The 25,823-nt window shown below is 49.0% G+C and overlaps 1 long non-coding RNA gene across 31 annotated transcripts in view; it reads right to left on the bottom strand.

Annotated features, from left to right (window-relative positions):
• The window catches only part of LOC105239529, a 159,750-nt gene that overhangs the window by 78,398 nt on the left and 55,529 nt on the right, over positions 1-25,823 (bottom strand). For 2 of the 31 annotated variants that reach the window (XR_002143611.2, XR_004625685.1), the window contains exon 1: positions 19,487-19,557. The exons of 27 other annotated variants lie outside the window; for them this stretch is intronic. This is a non-coding gene — a long non-coding RNA (uncharacterized LOC105239529). Of the gene's footprint in view, positions 1-7,120; positions 7,252-19,486; positions 19,558-23,006; positions 23,443-25,823 lie in introns of those variants that run through there. 2 more of the 31 variants (XR_004625662.1, XR_004625668.1) reach the window with 2 other exon arrangements.

Genomic DNA, 25,823 nt, shown 5'->3' with positions numbered 1-25,823 from the left:
TTATTTGAGAAACTTTAGAAATATATGATGGTAGGCTTCCTCCTGAAATTCTGATTTGATTGCTCTGGAGTATGGCCTGGGTATACCTATTTTTTTAGGTTCCTTGAACAATTCTAATTGGTAGTCATGATGGAAAGAAGTCCTGTCTTAAAGGTGAAACTCAGAAAAAGGGAAAGAGAGGAGGAGGGAGAAAGAGAGAGAGAAAGGAAGAAAGTATTGCTGTGAAGGTCAGGAAAGGAAAAATGTTCCTGTAGGAGCAATCTTGAAATCTGTCAAAATCAATGATGGATCTCAAAGGAGAAATGGGTGTAGATACTTAGAAGTGGTAAAAAGGCTTCCCAAGGGAGGTCTGAGCAGAGTCCCACAGGAGCAGAGGCCCACAGAAAGGGCTCTGGGAGATGTAACAGCCCATATTGGACAAACAGGTCAATTGGACCAGAGCATGGGAGACCCTGAATGCCACACACAGGAGTGTGGACTGAATTGTCTAGTCCACACATCAGAGTCCCCAAGGCCCTGTTGAAACAGATCACTGGGCTGCACTCTCATGGCTCCGATTCTGTGGTCCTGGGCTTGGGCCGGGAGCTCGCATTTCTAACAGGTGTCCAAGTGTGGCTACTGCTGGTCCCCTGCAGACACTTGAAGAGCCCCTGTGCTAGGCCAAGGGAAGTCACCGAAGGTTTTGGCTCTTGGTTCACCTGGAAACTGCGTTCTAAGACAGAAACATCAGTCTGGTGCAGGGAGAGGAAACAGGAAGACCAGAGCAGCCCGGAAGTAAATGCACGGTTTCTAGCAGAAGTAGCCTGTGAGATCCTGAGGTGTCCCGAACCTGGGGAACAACTAGATTTGGAGGAAGTAGAAACGGAGTCCAGGGTGAGTGGGTTTTGGAGTCTATAAACAGCCAAAACAATGATGGTGCAATTCCCCGAGCAGAGGAGACAGGAGAAGGGGCAGGTGTGGGGCAGCTGGAATTCAAACACGGTCCCCTGATTCAAGCTCCCCACAAACCCATGACTTCTGACACAGGCCTAGGGCATGCCAAAGTAAAGACGACTTGGCCCTGCTCCCCTAAAAGTCACTGCTTCTCCCCTAAAACTCCAACCCTTCTGGAGGTTGGGGGGGTGGACGGAGCCAGGGTGACCCTCAACCACCACACAGAGTTTGGGTCTCGCCTCCCCTTTTGTGGGCTGGAGGAGGGGAAGTCGGCGCTTTGTCTCTTCAGGTCAAATCTGGGAGGCAAAGTCATCGAGCTTGTTAAGTTACTCATGCTAAAATTCGGTTTGTTCCAACCCTCACCCTTCTGTTCTGTCTGCTTTCACATTCACAGAATGTGTTCCCCGAAGCAGTCAGTGACTCTCAGTCCTGGCCACACATTAGACTCACGTGGGGAGCTTTAAAAGTGCCTTCTGCCCAGGCTGCATCCCACACCAGGTGAAACAGCACCTCTGGAGAGGGACCCAGGCCTCAGCATGCTCTCAAGCTCCCTGACTGATTCAAAAGTGCAACCAGGACTGAGAACCGGGCCCTGCAGGGTGTGCAGAGCAGCCTCCAAATAGCGTATTTATGAAAATGACATTTCCTCCCTGAGGAAATGGTTTGAATGTGTCTAGTATCACCCCACCATCTCCGGCTGCCTCTTCCCACACATGGAAACTGGTCAAGGGACAGGCCGGCCTTTCTGACCCACAGGCCTGCAGTGCAGGCTCGGGGCAGAGGCTGTTTACCATAACTGTGGTTTATGGAGCTGGAGGCCATGGCCTGGAAGGGAGAGGTTTGAACGCCCAAAGTCCAAGCAGGCCTTCACTCAAGGAGGCTGGCTCAAAGTGGGGTGTGGTGGAGAGATGTGTGGGGAGGGATGTGGGAGGGATGTGGCAAGCTTCAGAGCCAAACCAACAGGGAGGCTCTGAGGACCTGAGAAACCCCAGGGGAGGAAGAGTGGGTGTGGGCGATGGGAGGTGTTCTGTGTGGATCTGGGCAACCCCCACGGCTGCCCTTTAGGCACAGGTGACTGTGTGGAAGCCAGAAGAGGGCAGAGGGACAGGGTCCTGGCTCCTGGTCCTCCTCCCTGACTCAGAGGCCTAGAGGCAGAGAAGGCGAGGAAGCTCATGGGGAAAGAATTAACTCTTGGGGCCACTGGGATTTGGGAGTCCTCGAAGCTTATCAATTTGGGGGATTGGGGGGATCTTTAAGAAAAAGCATACAAAATGACAAGTATGGTACCAAGCACAGGGCCTTGGAAGGAGCCTGGGCGAATGAAGGGCCTGCCACGGACCTCTACCAGGTGCCCGTAAATCCACTCTGGTTCACGCACTGACGTGTTGTGATAGCACATTAACTTAGGTGTCTCATTTCCAAATCCTGTCAGGCCTCCCAGCGTTGTGCCTGCGGGGCCCTGTAGGGACTGCGGTGTTTGGGACGCCTCACAGACCAGGGAGGCCAGCGGTCCGTTTTATGTCTCAGGAAACAAAGAAGCGGAGAGGTATCCATGGTCAGTCACACAACACATCTGTGAGTGCACCGTGAACAAGGCCGTCCATGCCGGCCTCCACAGACGCGTGGCAGGACCTACTAAGTGTCAGGGCATGGCAAGCACCACAGTGACCCACACATGGCCCTGGCTCTCAAAAATGACAAAACCTTGCCCTCAAGGAGCTTGAACCATGGTGAGGAGGCCAACAGGGCAGGTAACTGCAGTGTGAGGAGGGCAGGAAAGATGTGCGTGGGGCAGCAGTGAGCACAGGAGAGAGGGCTAGAGGTATCCTCAGGCAGCGAGGGCAGGCTTCCCTGAAGGGCCACAGGAGAAGGGAACTGACAGAACTTGCCTCGCCCAGGAAATTTCCAGGCAGGGAGAGTTGTTCCTGCACTGCGAAGAGCGACAGCATTGACTAAGCACCTACTGTGTACCAGGCCTTGGGTACAACATTACATGTACTAAGCCAATGAGTCGCACATCAACCTCACGAGATGGATCCCAGCATTATCCCCATTTTACAGACAATGAGGCCCAGGGATGTTAGGAGCTTGCTCTCAATCTCACAGCTCCGTAAGTGGTGGGCCTGAGTTTTAAACTTAGGAAGTCTGACTTCGGAGCCCATGTGGGCACAGAACTGTGAGGGGAGAGTCTGGAACATCCAGACGAGCTCAAAGACCTTCTGGCTCCAAGAGCAGCTTGACCAGCCTGGGGGTGGGACTGGGGTGCCGGCTTTATGCTGCAGAAAGTGCTCTAGACATGGAGACAAGAGACCACGTCCCCACTGGCCACCTTCATGGACTCAGGCAAATCCCTTTACCGCTCTGGGTCACACTTTCCTCCTCCAGAAAGTGGGCATCAATCATTCTTGCTCTGCTTGAGCCACCCTATTTTTGTGAAATTCAAACAGCAAATGGGATATAAAAAAAAGGTCCGCAAGCATTATCAACAGTATGACGGAAGCTTGCAAATGTCTGCCCCATTAACTGACAGCCCAGAAATCCAGGGCTACACCTTTTTGGCCTAAGTGGTTTCCTTTGCTTTGGCAACAGGCCTCAGAGCTCATGCATGTCCCATTTTCTCACTTCCACAGGACCCACCGAATCCTCTCCAAAGCCCAGCCCCAGTGCCACCTCCTCTAGGAAGCCCTCCTGAGCCTTTCTTCAGATCCCAAGCTGGAAATTACCTCTTCTTCCCCTGAAGGACTCCTGGCTCTCCCAGAGTCTCATCTCTTTCTACTTTTGATGTAGTTGCAGTCAGTTATGTACCCTGTGCCCCACTGACACCCCCAGCATAAGCTGCTGCATCTTTGTTGAAGGATGGACAAACAGAGGGAGCGAGTGCATGAGGGGCTGCGGCTCCACACAGAAGTCTGGGAAGACAGTGGCCTGGACCCACTGAAAGGGCAAGAGGGCCTGTATGGTAGCGTGAGAGGGCCAGAGGCATGGAAGGCTGAGACAGCCGTTGGGATCCGACCCTTCTCCAGAGACACCCGGAGGAGTAAAGCACACTGACAGTGAGTGCATTCACCAACAACCAGGAGTACTTACTCTCCACCAGTTGGCTAAGTGCTTTCCTGGCATGTCTCCTTTAATCCTCACAGCAAATCTGTCCACCCCAGCACAGGGCCTAGGACAGAGATGGTGCCCAGGAAATGCGTAAAAAGAAACAGCAGAAGAGGGAACCAGGCAGGGGAAGGCCAAGTGACTTGCTTCAGGCCAGACAGTCAACCGGCAGCAAAGAGGAGAGCCAGGGCCCTCTGGCATTCCTACTTCACACTGCTTCTCAAAGAAAAGATGACAGGCGGGGGCACTGGGAGGGAAAAGCGGGCGTGCTGCAGGAGGGGCTTTCCTCTCCACTAGTAGGAGGAGCGGGGTGCAGCCTGAAAATCCAGGAGGAGCTCCCCAGCCCCCCAACAGCCGTCTTGCCCGGCCAGCCTTCCCCAGCCTGTAAAGAGTCTAGTGCCCATCACTAGTTCCACCCCCTCCCCCGCTCCCCGAATAGGGGGGATGGTTTCAGACTCCAAGGCCAGCAGAGTCCAACACACGAGGAGGAATGAGCTTTCCTTGCCTGAGGCTTTTCCAGATGTTTCCTTATCAGGACTTCTTCGGGAAGGATCTGGGTCATCAGCTATCTTACAGGTGCCCAGCCTGACAGAAACCCTGTTTATTAAAAGGGATGGAGCGGACGTGGGTGTTCTGGGGTCGGTCCTCATCTTCCGTGGCTCAGCTGGTTGGGAGAGGATAAGACACGAGACAGAGAGGGTGGGAAGGTGCAAGAGAAAACCCGTGGCCTTTGCCTGGGAGAGCAGGAGTGAAGCAGACCCTGTCTGACGGATCCCAGACCCCTCCACTGCCCCTGCTGACATCTGATAAATGCTTCCTGTGAAAATGTTTACCCAGAAGGAAATGGATCATGCTTCCCCTTCCTACCATGAGGGTGGGGAGAGGGGCCGCACTGGTCCCATAAATTCCAACAGCTGTCCGTGCTCACCGCCTCACCTCCCTGGGTGCCCTGGAGGGGGTGAGACAAAGGTGCCAGACACAGACAGAGCTGACAGAAGGCAGGTATGCAGCCAGGAGGCCATGTCTGTGGAAACACATCCATGTCCATTTGTCACTTTTATCTTCCATTTTTTTCCTCCATTTCTTTTAAATTAAGTTGCCATCTGTCCTTGTTTTATCCAGGAAGTCCTAAAGGGATCAGGAGTTGGCTCCTTTTCATTTTTCCCTGCTTGGGAGGTGACGTGATGGGCGGATCTAGCGACCTGTCACGGGGGATCTTAAATCTTGGAAGCACAGGTGTCCACGGGCCTGGAAAAACCATTTGCTTCACCAGCAGTCAGGGTCTCTTGGTTGCGGTCTCCGCCGCGCTGCTGTCTCGCGAGAGGCGGCTGGAGGGATTGGACAGAGGGTGAGACCAGGAGTCCGGGCAGCCAGGTCGGTCCCGGGGTCCTCACTTACCCACTCTGTGACCCGGGGCGGGTCCCCTGAGCTCCGCAAGCCTGCATTCCCTGCCCTGGGAAATGGACACCATGATCTCACCTGCAACGGTTTCCTGTGAAGGTCAAGTAAGGGCACACGTACAAATGCTTTGAAATGGTAAAACGATGCACAGTTTGGGGGGTTTTTTTAAGCCAAAGAACTTGGCCAAGTTGTCCTTCTATAAAATGGTACGGTAAGTTGCATTAAATAATAAAAGAAAATTTGGTATTGATTTGAAAATGTTTAGAACTTCCTTAAGAAATGCATATTAAGGATCCTAGAATTAAAGAAAAGGATGGCAACATTCATATGTTCCCTCCTTTTTCATTGATTTTTTTTTCCTCCGTTGCTTTATTGGAATCTACGAGGGAATAAAGAAAGATATATTTTTAAAAATCTGGTATTAACAAAGCTTGTGAGTACCCCATTCAACCCATGAGTATAATTTATTGAGTATAAATAAAATACTATGCTATAGATAGATAAATACAGTAAATATATACATCAATAAAATAGGTACAATATTCTCTGTATCTCACTTTCCTGAACATCAGGAGAACAGAAGAGATCATGTTTGCAAAGGTGTCCAAGAGCTCGGGTCATTTCCTCTTTCACCAACATCCAAACAATCAGAAAATGAAAAACACCCCCAAACTTGTTTCATTTCTAAACAAGGATTCCCTCAGCCAACAATAGTACCCTGAGGCAAAGCACTGAAGACCAAGTTATTTTTAACATACCACATTCTCAGAGTCTAAAAGTTTTGGATACACATTTCTGGCTTAGCCGGAATATTTCTTTAACTAAAAGCACCCCAATTTCCAGCCGTAGTTGTAGAAAGTATAACTCACAGAGCACAGGCAGCACAAGTAAGCCAGCAGCATACTGAAAAACCTAGATTCTTGCGGTGCACCGAATCAGAAACTCCGGGGGCTGGGACCCAAAAACCACAATTGAACATGTGCTCTAGGTTCTTCCGCATGCTAAGTTTGAAAGCCACTAATCTGGAAGGTCCATAACGTGCTGCAGAAGACTCATGCAAACCTTCTCTCTCTGTCTTTTAGCAGCCAATCCCTAGAGCCCCCCCAAAGAGGCACTTGGGTACACAGAAATCTATTGGAGCCCAAGTCATATCACCCCAACTCCCAAGGCCTCACATCTATAGATCTGATTCTGGAAAACAGGAGATGGGAGAGGTCAAGTCCAGAGCCCCATCATGATGTGAGTTGAGACCACAGAGGAAGTCAGCAGCAGCAAGCACAGCCGATGCATGACACTGAAGTCATAAAGAGGGCCACAGTACCCTGCAGGAGGGAGGGAGGGAGGGAGGCTGCAGGTGACATCAGCAGCCAGGTTTCTAGGCAGCTGACCCAGGTCACAGAAGCAATGTAGAAGGGAGGCCCCAGGAGGAGACAAGAAGGTCATTACAGACTCGGGCTGGAAGAGTTCTGATGACTTGGATATTTCATTTTCATTAGTACATAGTTTCCTCTGAGTTTCTGGGGACAAATCTTGCACCCTGGATACCTTCGGAAGAGAACGATGTGTTCTCAGGTCCCAGGGGGAACTGTGGTTAGTCTCAGTTGACAGGATCTCGTGACTCTCCAAATGGTACTGGAATTGTGTGCAATGCTGGATATTCCCACGGGGCTGACCTCCCACTTACTCGTCAAGACGACCAGACATACAGTAGCCCACGGAGATTGCTGGCTGTGGCTCTTCGTCACGCTGCAGCTGAGCGTTGGCAAATACATGAACCTGCCAGTTCCCTATGGCGCTTGCTTGCAGCTTCAAGCCCTGTGAGCAAGACAGGGTGGGCTGTCACCTGCATTTCTCAGGTGAGCAAACTGAGGCTCAGCGAGGTTGCAATAATTTCCAAAGTCACACAGGGTAGCGTTCATAAGCAGGACTCAGGGTCTCCTGGCTCAAATTTCCCTCCACTGTAACTGTCTCTGCAAGTTTCTCGGAAACTTGTCTTTGGAGACACATCTAGAAACTTTCTTCTCGACATTTGGCAAATCTGTAGAGCTCTTCCTTCTCATTAGCTGGTTACAAACATCTTTACTTAATTTCGGCAGATGAGTGAGGGTGAGGAACCGTCTCCGTCTCCCCAGGACTACTCCCGCCTGTCTCTGTGGGGATTAGGCTGCAGATGCCCCCAGTGCTAGCTGGCTGGGTAAGACACCCTTTACTGGTTGCCCTCCCTTCCCTCTGTCCCTTACCATGCCTCTCCCTGTGCTCCCTCCTCCTCTCAAATATGCTATGGGCACTCACATCCTTGGCCCAGGGTCTGCTGCTGGTCAAACCCAAACTAAGAGCCTCGTGTTTCCTGGGAAATTGGTTAAAAGTGTATCCTTTTGACGAATGAGAAAACTAAGGCTCAAAGACACTAAATAACTCATCTGAGGTCACGGAGAGCATGAGGTAGAGCCCAGGTCTGAAGCCACGCCCTTCTGACTCGAGTCCACACCTGTCCCGTCGGCATACTGAGGGAAGAGCAACACAAGCATGCTGCTTGATCGCGCTGACACAGCCTCCCCTCCCCCCACACTCAGCCCACGTGGGAAACAGGGAAATTTCCCCCAATCAAGGCTGAAAAACAGGCTGATGATTTGGTCCCCCTCAGTTCTCACTGACTTCCTATTTGTTTAAAAATGCCTCAGCCCCAGCTCTGCCTGTGCAGTAAGGACAGAAATGATGGCGATGGGGGAGAGAACCAGCCATGTGAAAATCCTGGACTCCCCATGTGAGCGTAGGTGCAAGCCAAGAAATAGGAAGACACGCTTTCTGAATGTGGAAATGCTGGTAACATGTCTCTACGTCATTTATCCCAAGCCATAGAAAATGGCTTTTGCAGCCGCACTGGCAATTTGCAAATCATTTGGATGAAGGCAGCCTGCAGCCATTGTGTCAGAATACGTGGGGTGTGCGGCCAGATGTGGACATTTACTGACAACCAAACAGGACCCGGGAAGCTTGAAAGCCTGCCATGGCTTGGAGCTGTCCAGGAACCCAGGTGAAGTTCTGGTTCAGTTGAAACATAACTTAATCCAAGTTTTGAGCAAAAGGGAATTCTCATGGTCAGGAGCAGATGGATACGGTAAGTCACATGAAATCAACTGAAATGTATCAAAAGCCATTAAGTTCCTCTATTTACATCTGGTATTCTGGTTATCTATTGCTATATATCAAACCATCCCCAAATCCAGTGGATTAAAACTACCATTTCATTGTAGGTCATGATTCAGGGGCGGGGCTTGGCTAAGCAATTCGGTTGCACACGGCACCAGCCACAGCTACTCAGAGGCACGCATTCAGCCGGCAGGTGGGATGGTCTGAAGAATCGGAGATAGTTTTATTCACATGTCAAGCTCACGGGTGGCCACGGCTGGAAGGCTGGGCTCAGTGGGGGACTGCTGATCAGAGGGCTAAGTCCCTGGTGCACAAGGTGGAAGTGACGTGGCTTTTTATGACCCAGCTTCGGAATGTAGAGTCACTTCTACTGTACTCCTTGTCATAGCAGTCACAAACACACCCAGACTGAGGACTTAGACCCAACCCCCAACGGTCCGTGTAGAAAAGTGCAACATCCAATTTGGATTAGAAGCAAAGAAAGGAAGTCAGAGCCTGAAGGCTCTCCCTGACTCTGCGATTGTAGAGCTACGTGGCCAGGCTGTGTGCCACCTCGGCGTGGACAGCGAGGAAGCTGGGAAAGGGGAGAGCTGGTTTGCCAAAATCTCTGCTCTGTTGGGAGTGCTCCTGCTAAACCCCTGCTCTCCGGACAGTGCTCCCCACTTCCAGCTTTACTTGGCTAGCGAACAGCTCTGCACTTGGTGCCACAAGTCATGACTAACAGTTGAGTGAAGGGTTTCACCTGCTCCAGGACGCTGGTCCCTTGGAACTGAGAAAAAGGGAAGAGGCCAGTGGGGAGGATTTGGCCTATTTGAGCGAAGTGCAAATCAAGCAGGAGACCCAGAAAGAGGGCTTGGCGCTGCTCACACGTGGGAGATCTACGGTGGAGGTGAAGCAACACGGGGCCCTGTCAGCAGAGCCTGCATCCCCCAAGGCAAGGCCACCCTGGGGGCTTCAATCCTGATGCTACTGTCCAGCCCCAGAGAAGAGAATGTCACAGCGTCTTACACATCTGCGGATCACAGCCTGGCACAGGGGTATCCTCAGAGGACGCCAACAGAAAATAAACTCATCAATTTAATGCTTGCTTGCTTGCTTTCTCTTTCTCTTTCTTTTTTCTCTCTTCTTTCTCTTTCTCTTTCTCTTTCCTTCCTTTCTTTCTTTCTTTTTCTTTCTTTTTCTCTTTTCCATTCTTTTTCTTTCTCTCTTCTTTCTCTTTCTTTTTCTCTCTTTCTTTCTCTCTTCTTTCTTTCTCTCCCTTCCTTCTTTCTTTCCCTTTTCTTTCTTTCTCTTTCTTTCTTTTTCCTTTCTTTCTCTCCCTTCTTTCCTTCCCTTCCTTCCTTTTCTTTCTCTTTCTTTCTCCTTCCTTCTTTCTTTCTTTTCTCTTTCTTTCTCCTTCCTTCTTTCTTTCTTTTCTCTCCTTGACTACATCAGAGACCTAGAAGTAGCCTGCAGTGGGGGGTTGGTAATGAAAAGAAGGGAAAGAGAGGGACCTGATGCTGCTGGGAACAACTTTCTGACCTTGAACTGTGGCCTAGCCCAGTGGCCAGGAGTGGCCTGGCCCCACAGAGACACCTCAGCCATAATCTCTTAACTAGCAATGAATTTGAAATGTTTGATACGGTCCTAAATGGACTAATTATTTCCTTCCAAACTTGTATAGATTTAATAAATAGCTGGATGGATGAAATTAACATTAACTGGGAACCATGTGTTAACACATCCTAGAAGCTTCCATATAAACCGATCCACCAGTCCTTACGAAAACTCTAAGGAATAGGTGCACTCACCCTTCTATTACCATGGAAGAAATCCAGAATGAATTACATGAACACCCAGATTCATCTATTTCCCAAACCCCATGTGCCGTTGCTCAAGCTCCGAGGTGACTCTGGAGTCACCACCCTCTCCCTCCCACGGCCTGAACACCTGGAAGCAATGCGGGCTCCTCCTTCACCTCCACGTCTGTCCTAGTTCTTCATTCTCATAGTCTTTCCATCAGTCACTCTCTGTCAGGGCCTTCATTCTCTTTTGTCCTTCATCTTTTGTCACCTGGGCTATTGTGCCAGTGTCCCGGCCAGGCCTGCCTTAACCCCATCTGGTCCACCCTCCATGCCATACCCAGAGAAAGCTGAAACACAGAACTGAACATATAAGTCTCTTGCCCGTGTGCTTGCAATCACTCCCACAACCTACAGAAGCATTTCCAACCCTTAAGCCTGGTATTCAAAGTGTCTAGATCTCCTCCTAACCAGCATGTCCTGTATTACCTACCACTCACCCCGTTCACCACTGTTTTGCAAACCAGAGACTCCAAAACTCTGAGCATTGTTCTGGGAGAAGAGTTCTATGTAAGATTTTGAAATTTTCTGTCTCTGTGTCAGTGGTTATCTTAAGGAAAGAGAGAGAATATCCACCTTCTTCTCAATCCTACCTCGCTATTTAAATCTCTGTATTATTTACACTTGTGTTTGGATTCTCTGATGTTAAGCAGACAAATCAAGAGACAGTTTTTAACTTTTAATACGGAGTTTCTCGAACAGGGGTCCCAGGACGCTTGCTCATGGATCCTCAAATTCCTCTCTGTGTCCCAGCTGTGGATCAGATCACAAATTCCATTTTAGCCATATCCTGGTTTCATCCCCTTGATTCGTATTGCCCCTTTGGTTTAGGATGCCTTTCCACATCCTCCACACCCAGCTCCTACCGTCCACTACCCCCAAGCTTCACGTGCATATCCCTAGGGATAGCAAGACGTAGAGCTCCGGAGGTAAAGATTCTCCAAGCTACAATGGACATGGTAGGTCATCCAGTCTATTGTACTTAGTGTACAGTTAGGAAAACCTAGGCCCAGAGAAGAGAAATAACAAAGTGGGTCTAGAATGCAGGCCTCCTGACATCTTATATGGTGCTTTTTTTTCACAACTTGCAACATGCTGATCGCTTTCTGTAAAGTTTTATCATCTATTTCTGCACTGAGTCTTGGAACGGCTGCACGCAGAGTAAATCCTTAGTTGCCTTATAACCGTGACTGACAGAGCCATAAAACGACAATAATTACCTGACATGTTCATATGCCCGAACGTAATGGAATATCCTATGGGAGCTAAATACTGGAAGTATTTTGCATTTCTGCATTGGGCAATGGAGGCTGCTCCAATGAACACTATTCAGGGGGTGACTGGGAGGCTCAGTCTGTTAAGCGTCTGCCTTCGGCTCAGGTCATGATCCCAGAGTCCTGGGATCGAGTCCTGCATCGGGCTCCCTGCTCAGTGGGGAGTCTGCTTCTCCCTCGCCCTCTGCCTGCCGCTCTGCTTCTGTCTCCCTCTGTCAAATAAATAAATAAAATCTTAAAAAAAAAAAAACCACCATTCAGATCCATCCACTCCTGAGAAGCCCAAAATTATATCCTGATTTACTGAATCTGATATAAAGTTCCAAAATCCATTTTTAAACATTTCTGCAAACCAGAACATTATCTAGAGGCAATACCACAGTTATTTCAGTGCTCTGAACTTAGTAAATATTCAATACATGAGCCGAATGAATGGATGCCCCATAGGCTAGAAGCCGGGACACCTGAGCTCCAGTCTTTCTTCTACCAACTGACCATGAGGTCTTGGGGAAAACACTTCTCACTAAACCTCTGTCTGTTCATCTCTAAAATGAGGCATTCATCTTCTCTGAAGTAAATCCCTTGCCGCTCTAAAATTCTACAATTTCATGAAAACACTAAATCCATTCATATTCTTTGTGTCAAAGAAAAAGGAAGGGAAAGCTAGTACTTATTAACTCTTCTTATTTTAGGCTTCATTGCTTGTTTCATGCATTATGGTACATGCTTTGTGATCTATCATCTATTTTAGTTATCACAACTAACTTTTAAAGCAATTATCGGTATGTTCTGTTTCTACCCTTTGGGGAAACTGCCGTTTTATTAGCTTGAGCAGGCTTCAACTTCTAGTCTTGGCAGAATTACAACCACTTTCGGACATTGGGAAATAGGCAGTGTAAAACTGTGATTCCCAAGAGAAAGGATCAATGAGCTGAGCCTTAAAATAACCCCGATTTCTGCAGGGAGGCAATTTCCATCTGGAAATCACAAGCATAGTCTGGCAGCTTCGCTAAGGAGGGGAGACAGAGGCCAGAGACTGGAGAAGCTGAGGTGGCCAGGAGTTGAGGATAACACTTCCAGGAAGGAGAAGAGATACACAGAAAAAGAACATATCTGCTAAGATAGCCTCTTGAGTCTGCTGAGTATTAGGTCATGTGTGTATAATGTGAAATTCCACAAGGCCAGGCCAAAGAAATGACCAGAGAGTAGTAAGCTGAAAAACCCAAACGTCTCACAGGGTGTGGAAATGGTTGTGTACCAACCAGCCAAAGGGGGAGTCCTGGGTGACACCGGGAGCATTCGATGAAAAGCCCAGAGGAATCACCCTTGAGAAAAGTGGCTGAACCATTCTTGGAGTGAACATTACTCTGGACCCTGCATAGCAAAGCTTAAGGACAAGGCTCAAAGGGATTAAACTATTTCACGAGTAAATTAACCGACTGCCAAAACTAAGTCTAACACTCTTTAAAAGAAGATAGCAAAGTCCAGATACTTAACAATATAGCTACACAACGTCTACCATGTCATAAACAAAATCACTAGACACATAAGGAAACAAGAAACTATTCACCCATAACCAAGAGAAAAATAAGTCTATAAAAACAGACCAATAAATGCAAAGATGATGTGCAAGTATTTAAGTAACTAAACAAGGCCCAACGAAGAGTCAGTTGAGAATCCAAATTCAAACCCAGGTCTCCCCACACTTTCACATAGTACTCTTTCCCTGCATGTCCTCACCAGTCTTTTGGCTTCTGTGGCAATTTATAAGGTTTCACCATGACAAGCCCAGAGCAATTTTCCTAGACTTCCAGTCTTCGCGAGTTAGAATCTCTCAGAAGCTCGCAAAGGTAAATACAGAGACGAAGTCTGTGAAGGCCAGTCTCTGATCAGGGACCAGCACAGGACGTCTTCATGGACAAATTTCAACACCACCACAACAGGGCTCTCTTGTCTCTCCGCCAATCCCTACCATGGCGCTTGCCCTGGAAATCCCCCTAGCCACTCCTAGGTCAAGACACTGCCCAGAGGAGCTCTGCACTAGGGGCTGTGGCGCAGGGGAACACAGGAAACGGTGTCTGAACAGTGGGGGCCCATACTGGGGAATGAGCCCTCAACTTCAGCCCTGAGTCAGCAAAAACTTAAACAAGAGGTCAAGGGGAACACAAAAAGAGTCACAGGCCACTGTCAGCCTGCAGAAAGGCGCACACACCCCTCACTCTGATGCTGGGGTTGTAGTCACGTGTGCGCTGCCTACAAGTGGTTGTGAGAAAATGGCTTAGGGAATAGAGACAGAGGGTCACCTCCCAGGCTGGGGGTGCAGTTTTCCTCCCTGCAATTTACTACATAAGTTGTTACCAAAGCAAATATCAAAGCCCTGCAATTTGCTAATTACAGGCGGGATCCTGGGCTTGTGGGCCCAATTAACCACTTGTTCCTCATTTTCTGTGTGTGACCCGCCGGCTGCACCCACAATTACCCACTTGTCTTTTAACTACCCTGAGAGCTGGCTGACTCACCTCCAATTCACTCCCACTATCACCTCCAGATGGCCTTTGGTATCTTTTTGCTTTCCAGGTGCCCCCCCCCCCCGCCGCCACCTATTACCTCTCTCTGCATCAAAGGCCAAAATCTGGTCTCCCCTTGTTGAGGCTCTTACGAGATTTCCTGGTTTTGCTCCTTGCCTAGGCTCAGAGCCTGCAAGGCAGGGAGCAGCTCCTGTGGTCTGGGCATCTTGCGTGTCTCACCCAAGGAAGCTCAGGAGACTCTGGCCACATTCAGCCTCTGCCCCCAGACACAGAAGTAAAGACAATTATAGTTTCTCTGGAACTGGCCTCCTGCCGGAGCTCCTGCCCACGCTCTCTCTCCATCAAGGCATCCCTGGCTCTGTGCCTCAGTCAGGCCAGAGCTGGCTTCAAGGACACCCGGTGCCAGTCCTAGGGAAGGAGGTCCCAGCAGTTACCACAGCAGTTCTCCAGGGAGACACAAGTCAGAGAAGGAGAATGACTTTCTCGTGATCTGCTGCTTCCTCAGGCAGGCTACCTGGCAAGCAAAAATTTCTAGTAAACTTGTTGATGATTTACCCTGTCAATGGTTCCTATCCTTTCTTTGTGCCACAGACACTTTTGAAAATCTGATGAACGTTCTGGACCCTCCAGCACAAAATGCTCGTATTCATTCAACCATTCATTCAATCATTCGTTCATTTAATCATTCAACAACGATGGGGCACCGCCGTGCTGGGCACTGTCACAGGGATTAAGGAAACATCAGTGAGCAAAAAGAGATGGAAATTCCTCCTCTCGTGGAGCTCACATTCTAGCAGGAAAAGATGGGCACTAAGGAATAAATGTAATAAGTGAATAGGCAACTTGCTTGAAAATGAACGCTATGGGGAAAGAGCAATTTCAGTGGGTAAGAGAGAGATCAAAGGGGAAGAGCCTGCATTTTGAAATAGGGTGTGCCAGGCTGTCCTCACTGAGACGTGAAATGTTAGCAAAGAACCGAAGCAGGTGAGAGGTTTGCCTGGTGGGCTCGTGGAGCAAGAGCATAGCGCAGGGCAAGGCCAGGCTGGTGCGTCTGAGCGTGGCTAGCCCAGAGAGAGGCAGAGGGAGGCAGGCTCAGTGGAGATGAGGCCAGGGGCCTTGTGGGGGCGGGGGGGGGGGGGGCAGATACCACACGGGGCCTTGTGGGGCCATGAGGACTTCGACTTCTACTCGGAGGTCCATCAGGAGCCATTAGCGGGAAGTGAGCAAAGGGGTAACATGTTCCAACTAAGACCCTGAAATGTCTCTGGCTGTCGTAGGGAAGCAAATAGCCCAAGGACAAGATGATGACAACTTGGGCTGGCGGTGGCGGTGGAACCTGGGGGAAGGCTGAGTCAAGAGGATTTCCTGAGTAGCTGTGGTGTGTGCAAGGAAGACATGCATACACAATTTTACACCATCCAGTGGTTTACCAGTCACCTAAATCCGTCCATAGATGCAGGCAAAGGGCCCCTTATTAAAGGATAAAGGGAAGCGGTGACCCCAAAGAGGGAGGGAAAGCGGTCACCCCAGTGCAGAGGGAGGGCCTTAGCTATATCTAGAAGTTTCACTTCTTTTAAAGAATATATAAGAAGATAGTTAAGGCAAATACGGTAAAACATTAACATCTGGCAATCTGAGTGGTGGAACAGTGCGCATCTATTATAAGATTTTCTGTATGCTTAAAATAATTCATAATTTTGACAAGAACTGCTCATCTCAGGGTTTTGCAGAAAGCCTCCTGCTGGCTTTGACAGTGCTGCCAGGGGAAATCAGCACAATTAATTCTGCTAGTGATTCTGGCTGTGGCTTCTGGCTGGGCCTCCTTCTCTTCCCTAACTTATTTTCCTCCCTTCCTTCCACTGGCCCAGAGTCAGGGACTAATACACACGCCACACCACACGGACGAGAGTCCAGAAGAGGAAGAGGACAACGATCACTGGACGGACTGCAGAAGGCCTCCTGGCAGAGGTAGCCTTTCAGGAGAATCTGGGACAACGGGCAGGTTGGGACTTGCAGAGAAGAGGGAGCCTTTCCAGCTAGGGGCTGCTTCCGGAACAGAGGCACACGGTGGGTCGAGCGCTGGACCCAGGCGCCTACTCTGCTATGACCCATTTTAGGGAGAGCAAGCTGATTTCTTTTCTTTTTTTTTTTTTTTTAAAGATTTTATTTATTTATTTGACAGAGATAGAGACAGCCAGCGAGAGAGGGAACACAAGCAGGGGGAGTGGGAGAGGAAGAAGCAGGCTCATAGCGGAGGAGCCTGATGTGGGGCTCGAACCCATAATGCCGGGATCACACCCTGAGCCAAAGGCAGACGCTCAACCACTGTGCCACCCAGGCGCCCCAGCAAGCTGATTTCTTGATTTCTTCTTCCGGGTACTGAGTTAGAGAGAAAAGTGCAAATGGAAGGTGTTTCCAGAGCCCTGAGGTCACCCGGGCGGGGCCAACAGGGCCCACGGTGGAAAACCATGAATCCAGATCTGCAGCAAGCTGAACCGTGCAGATCAGGTGGCCTCAGGCCCCCCAGGGTGGAAGGCCACCGCGCCGGGCCGCGTGCTTGCCGACCTGGGAGGGGGCGGGGAGCCTCTTCGGGAGCAGGAGGCCAGCAGGCTCCCCAGCCAGCTCTGCGTCAGCCACCTCAGGCCATGGCCCTCAGACAGCGAATTCCTCGCAATCTACAGACCTGTCACCGAGCCTGGGGGAAGGTCCCCTGCTGCCCACATTCTGCAGAAACTTGCCATGTCACAAGTCCTGATTAGGTGCCAAGAGAACAATTTCCCAGGCCACAGCTTTAACAAGACCAGGCTTCCTAATGACTGGTTTTCTCCTAATTAAATAAAAAGAGGGGAGAGAAACCCGTGATTACTCCACCTTATAACACCACCTTCCATTTATGTGCGTCTCTCTTCAGAGGAGCTCAAAGTGCTTTGTATATTATTGTATATTTTTCCCTCGTAATGTCCTTGAGATTCCTAGGGGTAGTTATTATCATACCATTTTACAGCTGGGAAAGGGGATGTGGCTGACATTAAGCACAGTGTCCAAGCACCCTCGCTGGCTATGGTCACTATTTTGAAGCTCTTACAAGAAACTTGTTCAGAGTTGAAAATCAAGTCATCCCCCGGCAGATAAACTAGGCTGAACCAACACCTAAATAGTCACCTACTACAAACTTTACAATAGTCATTAACACTATTTAATTCTCACAACCTCCTATAAAACAGATAGGATTACACCAGTCTTCCATTTGAGGACAATGAGATTCGGAGAGGTCAAGGGAGCTGCCTAGAGCTGCACAGGAATCAGAATCGTGGCAAAAGCAGAAGCCCCTATTTATTAAGCACTTACCATGTGCCAGACATTTTACATTGATTCACTCCTTTTAATTCTTCTAACAACCATCCGGAGGGACTATGAGCATTATCACCATTTTGCCGACAACAAGACCGAAACACGGGGAAGTTAAGGAACTTGCCCCAGGTCACACAGCAAGTCAGTGGCAGAGCCATATAGGAACCCACCCAAGTGGTGCACCTGCTGGTTTCTCCATCTGAAGGAATCCTATACGCTGTGGGTTAGCCTGGGAACACCCAGACACAGTCCAGGTGAGCCAGGTATAGTCCCAGGACTGCTCTGTGCCCTCAAGGTCTTCTGAAGGCGGGTACGGTCGCCCCTTCTGTCCGTTGCTCCGAGTCAGGCCTCTGGCTGTATGGGGAAGGTACCCGGAGACGGGGACGTGAGGGAAATGCTCGTTTTGCCTGACTGAAGGCAAATGTGCTGGGTACTTTGGCTGGTATAATGGAACCAATGGGGCTGTTCGCACAAAGATGGTGAAATCCACAAGTAAGAATTAGCCGGGAGACATCTCAGTCAGTGGGAGGTGAGCCTGCTGCGGTCTGTGTACGGGGAAGCAGTGCATTTAGCTCTTCTGCACCCCAAAGAAATGAGCCCCCAAACTGGCCTAGAACCTTGGTTTTTTTTCTCCCTGCCTTCTCCCCAAGAGCATCCTCTAGGACCCCTTCCACTCCCCATACCTCCTTTCCAGGAGGGGGATGTCCTGCATGGGACACGACTTGACTCCTTCACGGTCTAGCCAACCTTGGCTATCAATAAATTGGCCTGCCGGACTTCAAAGTGAGCTCCTGGCGTACTTCCCGGGACGGTGAAGGTGCCACCCGGTCCCTCCCCCGACTCTCAGGGAAGGCCCTAGCGGGGCTGCCAGGTGGCATGTCCTCTCAAACCTCTCTCTTTTCCTTTCAGACCGTAGCCTACTGACTACAATCCTCACCTCCTGTCACTGCCTGTCTGTATCCCTTTCCAGTAGGTCCAACTGACAGGGAGCCCTCCCTGACAGGGATGGGACAGCGTTACCCCACCGCCACCTGTCCAAAACACCATTCCTAGTGAGGGTTGGCTACACCACCCCATTTGTCCCCAGCTCTTTCTGACCAAATCAGAACATTGAGGAAGGTCCTGACTTGCCCTGACTTCCAAACTTTCCAGAGCTTGTTTCTCCGCCTCATTGACATCTGATGCGCTCAGAGAGGAATTCAAGAGCACAGCACCTTTCATCTGTTGAGCACAGCGGGTTGTTACCAGCACAGGCCCTGGGGCAATCATTGAAACTCCTCCCTACCATTTACTAGCTGTGCGGCCCTGATCAAGTTGCTGAACCTCTCTGTGCCTCTTCTGAGGTCTGTGAAGGAGGGACGGGAAGAATTCTTATTTCACAGGTTTCAGACCCGTGTTGCGAGTACGAAATGAGTCACCGTATTAAAATGCTTAGCACAGAATAGGCAATCCATGTCAGCTACTATGACATGGCCTTGAAACTTCTTCCCGGAAAAGAATCTACCATTTTTCTATCCCCACCAGCTTTGCACCCCCATAACTCCACGCAGGTACAGGCAGCTCAGTATTACGAAAACTTCTATCAGCCCTGGGCAGGGCGAGATCGTCTTGCAGGAGTTTAAATATTCTCAGCCTTTGCGGACCCCCTAACGGCTGCAGAAAAGGGGAAAAGAAACAGCAAGGCGCCACCCGCCCCTCTGAAGGCTGATGATGCACCCAGCTCCCCCGCGTCTCCCTGCAGATGCATTGGCTGCTTCCGGCCCGGCCCCGGCCCCGCCACCCACGGGAGGTTCCCCTGCAGATGTTCAGACGCTTCAGAAACGTAAAACCAGGGCAGTCGAGCTCGTGAGTTCCCAGAGCGTCTCAGGCACGCGGCATCCCTCCCCACCGGCAGCGCCTTAAATACCAGAGGACTTGCCAAAGATGGAGCTGTTTTGTTCGGAGCTCGGGTTTCTCCCGCCGCGAGGCTGAGCGGTGAAGGGGGGCCGGGGGACGCGGGGGCGTGCCGCCTGCTCCAGGGACCTGCCGCGTCTTGGTCCCCAGCTCCGTTTCCCAACCAAGCGGCCGGGGAGCAGGCTTCCCTCTCCCCACCGAAGACAGTATATTTTGCAAAACAAAAGGGATGCAAAAGCAAAGCCGAAAGACCCTAAGGGAAGAGAGACGCTGCTTTTCAGCGCCCATTGTGAGCTTTTTTGGTTTTTCAGTTCTGGAATTCAGTCTGTATTGGATCTGAAAGGTGTTTTTCCATAGATGGCTGAAAGAGAAGAACTTAAATATGCCCTAGGAAACCTAAAGTCCTGTAACCTTGAAAAGTTAGTCTTCCTTTTGTATGACTTAAAATATTTGCGTGTGAATGCTTAGAGCCCACTGCGTATGATCAAAATAGAGGCACCGAACAGTTTAACCACCTGTGTTTCCCTTGGATTGCATATTTTCCAGGGTAAACAAGAAAACGCAGATTGGAAATCCATTCACTCCTGGCCAAGAAGGCTTCAGTTGGCATCTGTTTGTGTTTTCAATCAATGGAAACCAAAACCAACCTTTGCAAGATTAAGATACTTCACGCAAAGAAACTTCAGGACATCTTTTATCCCCTCTGAAGCGATTTCTACAAGAAAGGCCAAGATTTTTTTTTATGCACTTAATTATCATTACCATGTAATTTACTGAGCACTTACTATGGCACCAAAGTACACGCTTGACGCGTCACCTCGCTTGTGACCATATTGGGAAGTAGTCATTCTTCATTTCTGTTTTACAGAGAAGAAGACAGGCTCAGGGAGCACACGCAGTACCTAATAAGTGATGAAAACTTTATGTGCCTTCTGCTCAGGTCTGAGAGCTGCAGAGCTGTGCTCCTTCCGCCACCGAAAACCAGTTCGTGTTTAAAGAGTTCCAAGGCAATGGACGGTCAGGAGGAGCACAGAGGGGTATCTGATCTTTTCTCTTCATTTTCAACATAACTTTTAGAGGGAGGGGCACACAGTGAAAGGCACTGATTTCAAGAACCGGTTACCATCCCGCCATCCAACCTTAATACGCCCCTGAGCCTCGGTCCCTCTCTCTAAAATGGGACATTATCTCTAAAGTCCCATCTAGCTCGGACTTCTGAAGATCTATCCTAACTTTCAAAACTCGGACTCTTCAGCTTCTTACTGAATGTGGCGTGATATTAATCACTACTTTCCTAATTCCCCGGTTTCATTTACCTAATGCTGTGGTTCTCAACACCGGCCGCACGTTAAAATCTTCTGGAGATTTTAAAATACAGATGCTCGGGCCACACCCCCAGAGATCCTGATTTCGTTGGCCTGCAACCGTGGCTGCCGGCATCAGTGTTTTTCCGAAGCTCCCAGGTGAACCGTGCAGCCAGGACTCACTATTGATCTAACCTAGTGAACTCTTCGATTTCATCCATCCCAGTTGTGCTTTTATAAATGTACTTGCTGTAACTGGAATTCCTTTTTTATAAAATCCAATAACACTAGTGCTACCAGAGTCAAGCTCAGAACAGATGTGAACTTTTTACTTTATTTGTGTAATTTGCCTAAATAAGCGAAGGCATCGCAATGAAACTTCAAAATGCTCCAAGAGTGTGTGTGTGTGTGCGTGTGTGTATGTGTGTGTGGTGGTTGCTGTTGCCGAGATAACAGATTATTTTTTTTCTTCAGGAATAAAGATAGAAGAGTGTTATAATAACCAGAAGGTTCTAGGTCAATCAGATCCAATAACTGATTGGCCAGGTGAAAGAAATTGCATGAAATATTTATTTAACCCAAGGGTAATACCTGTTCTTTGCAAACAGCCTGTTTTAGACCTGGCCTGAGAGAGGGCCTGAGCTGGAGCTGGTAGAAGCAGGGAAGTCTGCATTCGGGGACAGCGTGGAGCCATTCGAATCCCAAAAGGCCCTAGGCTGTTTTATGTATTCTCAGTCTCTCCATTTGCCATCGATTACAGAGAGGCAAACTTCCCAAAGTGCTCCATCTAAATGTGACCCAATGACATTAGTGTACCCAGGGAAAGTCTACACATGCTCTTAAGTCAAAAAAAGATTTACTCTTTCTTTCTGGAAAGATCTACTAATTTCATAGTATACAGAAGAACTCGAGAGAGGTTGTTTCATTAAAAAAAAATAACCTGTTAACAGTTTGTTCATTAAGCTTAACCTTCTCTCTTGCTATTTTGCATGAACCTGTGAGACCCACCAGGCCACTACCACATCTCACACACACACACACACACACACACACACACACACACACACGGAAATGTAGTCTTTTCACTTAATCCCTGGTGACACAATTCAGACGGATGAAATACTAGTAGTTGCTGTTAGTTGATATTGTGGCCAGAACAGTGATTTCTCCAAACATCTATGGTGGGACTGACATTCAAACAGGAACATCAGGTGGTTCTGTGGACCTTTGGCCTTTACCTATCACTTGTAAACAAACTCAACCATACAAAATGGACACAAGATTCTACTTAATGTAAAAATGCGTGAAATCGCCTTACATGTTAAACTGCTGTCTTTCCCCCTTGGCAATAGAAAGATTAACATTTCTGTACAGGGAATGGTTTTGATCTTGCCTTCCAGCTACAGTATTTACATTCCAGTAAAGTTCATCTGGATCAGTTGGTAGTCACATGAATGAATGTGCAGCCCAGATCATGTTCTTAAATAAAGTTATCATCCAAAGAATGGGGGGGGGGGGGTTTGTCCTAATGATCTAAAGATGAAAATCCCAGAAAGATGCAGAAATGTTCCCTAATGTAAATTTCTGTCATAAACTCTGGGTCAAAAAAAAAAATTGTTTCAGGACTAGAGCAAGACAGGAACAAACTGATTAAAGCTTGCTTAGATGAGGAAACTGAGAAAACATCTTGTCAACCCAGACACATTGTCCGAAATAGATGAAAGATGGGTCTGTGCTTTAAAAAATTAAAATTAGGGCACCTGGGTGGCTCAGATGGTTGGGTGTCTGCCTTTAGCTCGGGTTGTGATCCCGGGGTCCTGGGATTGAGTCCGCATCCGGCTCCCTGCTACATGGGGGGCCTGTTTCTCCCTCTGCCTCCGCCTCCCTCTCTCTCTCTGTCTCTCATGAATAAATGAATAAAATCTTAAAAAAAATAAAATTAAATTAAAATTAAAAATTAAAATAAAAAATCAGTTTAGGTAAGAAAAAGGGACTTTGAAGTATCAGGGAAGTTGTTGCTTCTTGTGTGAATGACAGAGATCAGATCAGAATTGCTGACCTTGAAAAAGAAACTAATAGCACAGTTTCCAAAGGAGGAAATGATTTTTTTTTTTTTTAAATCTCTTTTACCTGTAATGGTATGTAGTCTGAGTCTGGGGACAGAAGCTGCCTAATAAAAAAATGTGCTTCATTTCTATTTAATCCAATAAACATTTATCGAGCTCTTACTTTGGACCAGGCACTGGCCTAAGCATAGAGATGCCAAGATGAGTAAAACTCCATTCGGTTCCTCGAGAGGCTCGCCCTCCGCTGACATTGCTTACAGTGGACATTCGCGTGAGGTGTTAGTATGGCCACGGGTTTACAGCTGAGAGGTCCAGCTGTTCACATCTCAAGGCTTGGAGGAACGACTTGAACATGCCAGCAGGGCGGTCCTCAGTGTCATCCAACAGAAGTTCCCTCAGAGCCAACCCTGGGCAGGAGCTCATGGGAGCCCCGTATGAGTAAAGTCAGGATCCTCGCCTTCCAGAGACTCTCACCCAAGTTTCCAGATAAAAAGGAAAGCCAGATGAGTAACTTTCATGATAACTCATTGCAGGCAGGTAAGGACTGCTTGCTAAGTGGTTCTTCCCAAGAGAAACCGGACAGAATCTTCTGAAATGCTCTGGAAGAATAATGTTGTAAAGCACAATAGGTTAAAACACTGGAACGACACATTAGCCTTGATGACCACTTAGTTAATGGCTTTCCTTCAGCACATTGGGCTAAGAGAAGATATTAACTGGCAGCTTCTCTGTGTCTGTCACAGACATTGAACCCTCCGCAGAGAAGAAGCTTTAGGAGCCATCAAGGTGCAAGTCAATGGGCTTTTCAGGGAAAGCAATTCAACGAACCACCTCCAGGCAAGAGTTGGAGCAAAAAGTATCACTGAAGGACACGTTACATCATGCCAGCTGTGCAAGCAGCTCCTTCAGCCATTCCGTCCCCTTCCCCAACCATCTGGGCCCGGATAGCTGTACCAGTATCCCAATTCTCCTGGCCCCTGGGCTCTCTCCCTGGATCTGACATCCCAGCCAGTACAGTTTGGAGCTGCTCTCTAGTGGGGTCATGACCTTACCGATTAGTCTGTGAGACCCTGACACTGGAGATCACTCTCCTCTCCCCTCCCCCACTTCCCCACTCCTGTCCTAGGGCTTGTGTCTGATATGCCAGAACATGGCCTGACGGGAAGGGGAAGCCTTATACTTGAACTAGAAGACCTGGAGACTCTGCCCAGTACAATCACCGACTAGCGATTGACCCCAGAAAAGTAACTTTTCTGTCTAGATGTTAGTGTCTCCATCTATAAAGTGAAGAGGATGGGCTATACATTGCTTGAGGCCTGTCCCTAAGACTATGATCCTGTGTTTTCTAGCAAATGCCAAAGGTCTCTCTCTCTCTCCGCCTCTCTCTACACACGCACACTCACACACACCACCTCCCACCTCACTTTTCCTTTTTTTTTTTTTTTTAAGATTTATTTATTCATGTGATAGGGCACCTGGGTGGCTCGGTCAGGTAAGCGTCTGCCTTCGGCTCAGGTCATGATCCCAGGGTCCTGGGATCGAGCACCGCATCGGGCTCCCTGCTCAGAGGGAAGCCTGCTTCTCCCTCTCCTCCCCACTTGTGCTCTCTCTCTCTCATTTTCAAATGAATTAATAAAATCTTTTTTATTAATTCATTTGAAAGCGAGAGAGAGAGAGAGCGCCTGCACACAAGCGGGGGCAGGGGGAGGGTAAGGGGCAGAGGGAGAGGGAGAAGCAGATTCCCCGCTGAGCAGGGAGCCCCAAGGGGCTCCATCCCAGGACCCTGAGATCATGACCTGAGCCAAAGGCAGACGCTTAAGGACTGAGCCACCCAGGCACCCCCGCTTTTCATTTCTTAAATAAGACAAAGACGCAACCTCAAATACACAAACCTCAAATGACCGTTGTTAGGCCTCCCCAGATGACTGCTCTGAAGACTGGCATTTTATCCTAAGAACATCAACATGACATTGACCCCAACTCCCACTGAATACAAAACACATGCGGCCCAAGTCTGCACAGGACAGCTTCCCATGCAACTCTGTATAGAACGGTGCGGTTCTACAGGAACCTGCCATGGGGGCCCATTCTCAGAAGCAGGCTCTCCAGCCCTCTCAGCACCTAGTAAATCGTCTCCCGTCTACAGGAGCCAGCCGCCCCCTCCCTTAGGTGCCTCACGCACAGCTGTAGAGGCGAGTGGGAGGCAGGAAGGGAGCGGCTGAAGTTCAAGAAGAGGAGCAAGGGGAAGAGCTGAGAAAAGAGGAGGGCGAGGGGGAGGAGGGGCCGCATTCCTGACACCGTGAAAATCCGCCAGCATTCATCTGCCCTGGGCTTCCAGAGCCTCACGCCTCCTCCAGTTAGAGCCCTGGGCTAGTCCCCTGAGCCTCTGCCACTGGCCTGCCCTCTCCTGCTCTCTCCCCTTTTAGGTGGCCCTGAAAAGAATGTCCCTTGAAATCTCTCTCCAGTTGTTTGATCTTTTTAAGTATCTCTCACTTGACTGCGGCATATGCTCCAACCAAAAAATAGATCGTGGGTATTCAGGATGGAAAAGGATATTAAATGGCAAAAGCCAGCCTCGTGCCAAGGGTGTGGGCAGCCCCTAGATATCTCTGATGACCAGATGTCCTGGATTTGCTAGGATGGTCTTAATTTAAAACATTCTTGTCTCTTGTCCCCAGAAGTGCCTTCACACTTGTCAGACCATGTGTCCCTGTTTGGGGTTTGGAAAATATAGTTACCACGTGGATACCTGATATCCAAGTGTCAAACAGACCCAGCGTTGGCGTCATGGGGGTGGAACGAGGACAGATATTGGAGCCAGATGGATCTTGGGTCAACCAGCTCTGCCACTTTCACTCTGTGCAACTCTAGGCAGCTCTTCTTCTTCTTTTTTATTTTTTAAAGATTTTCTTTGTTTATTTGACAGAGAGAGAGACAGCCAGCGAGAGAGGGAACACAAGCAGGGGAGTGGGAGAGGAAG

Source organism: Ailuropoda melanoleuca, chromosome 1 (assembly GCF_002007445.2).
Source record: "Ailuropoda melanoleuca isolate Jingjing chromosome 1, ASM200744v2, whole genome shotgun sequence".
NCBI classification, from domain to species: Eukaryota; Metazoa; Chordata; class Mammalia; order Carnivora; family Ursidae; genus Ailuropoda; species Ailuropoda melanoleuca.
This window is presented reverse-complemented; position numbering and strand designations above follow the sequence as displayed.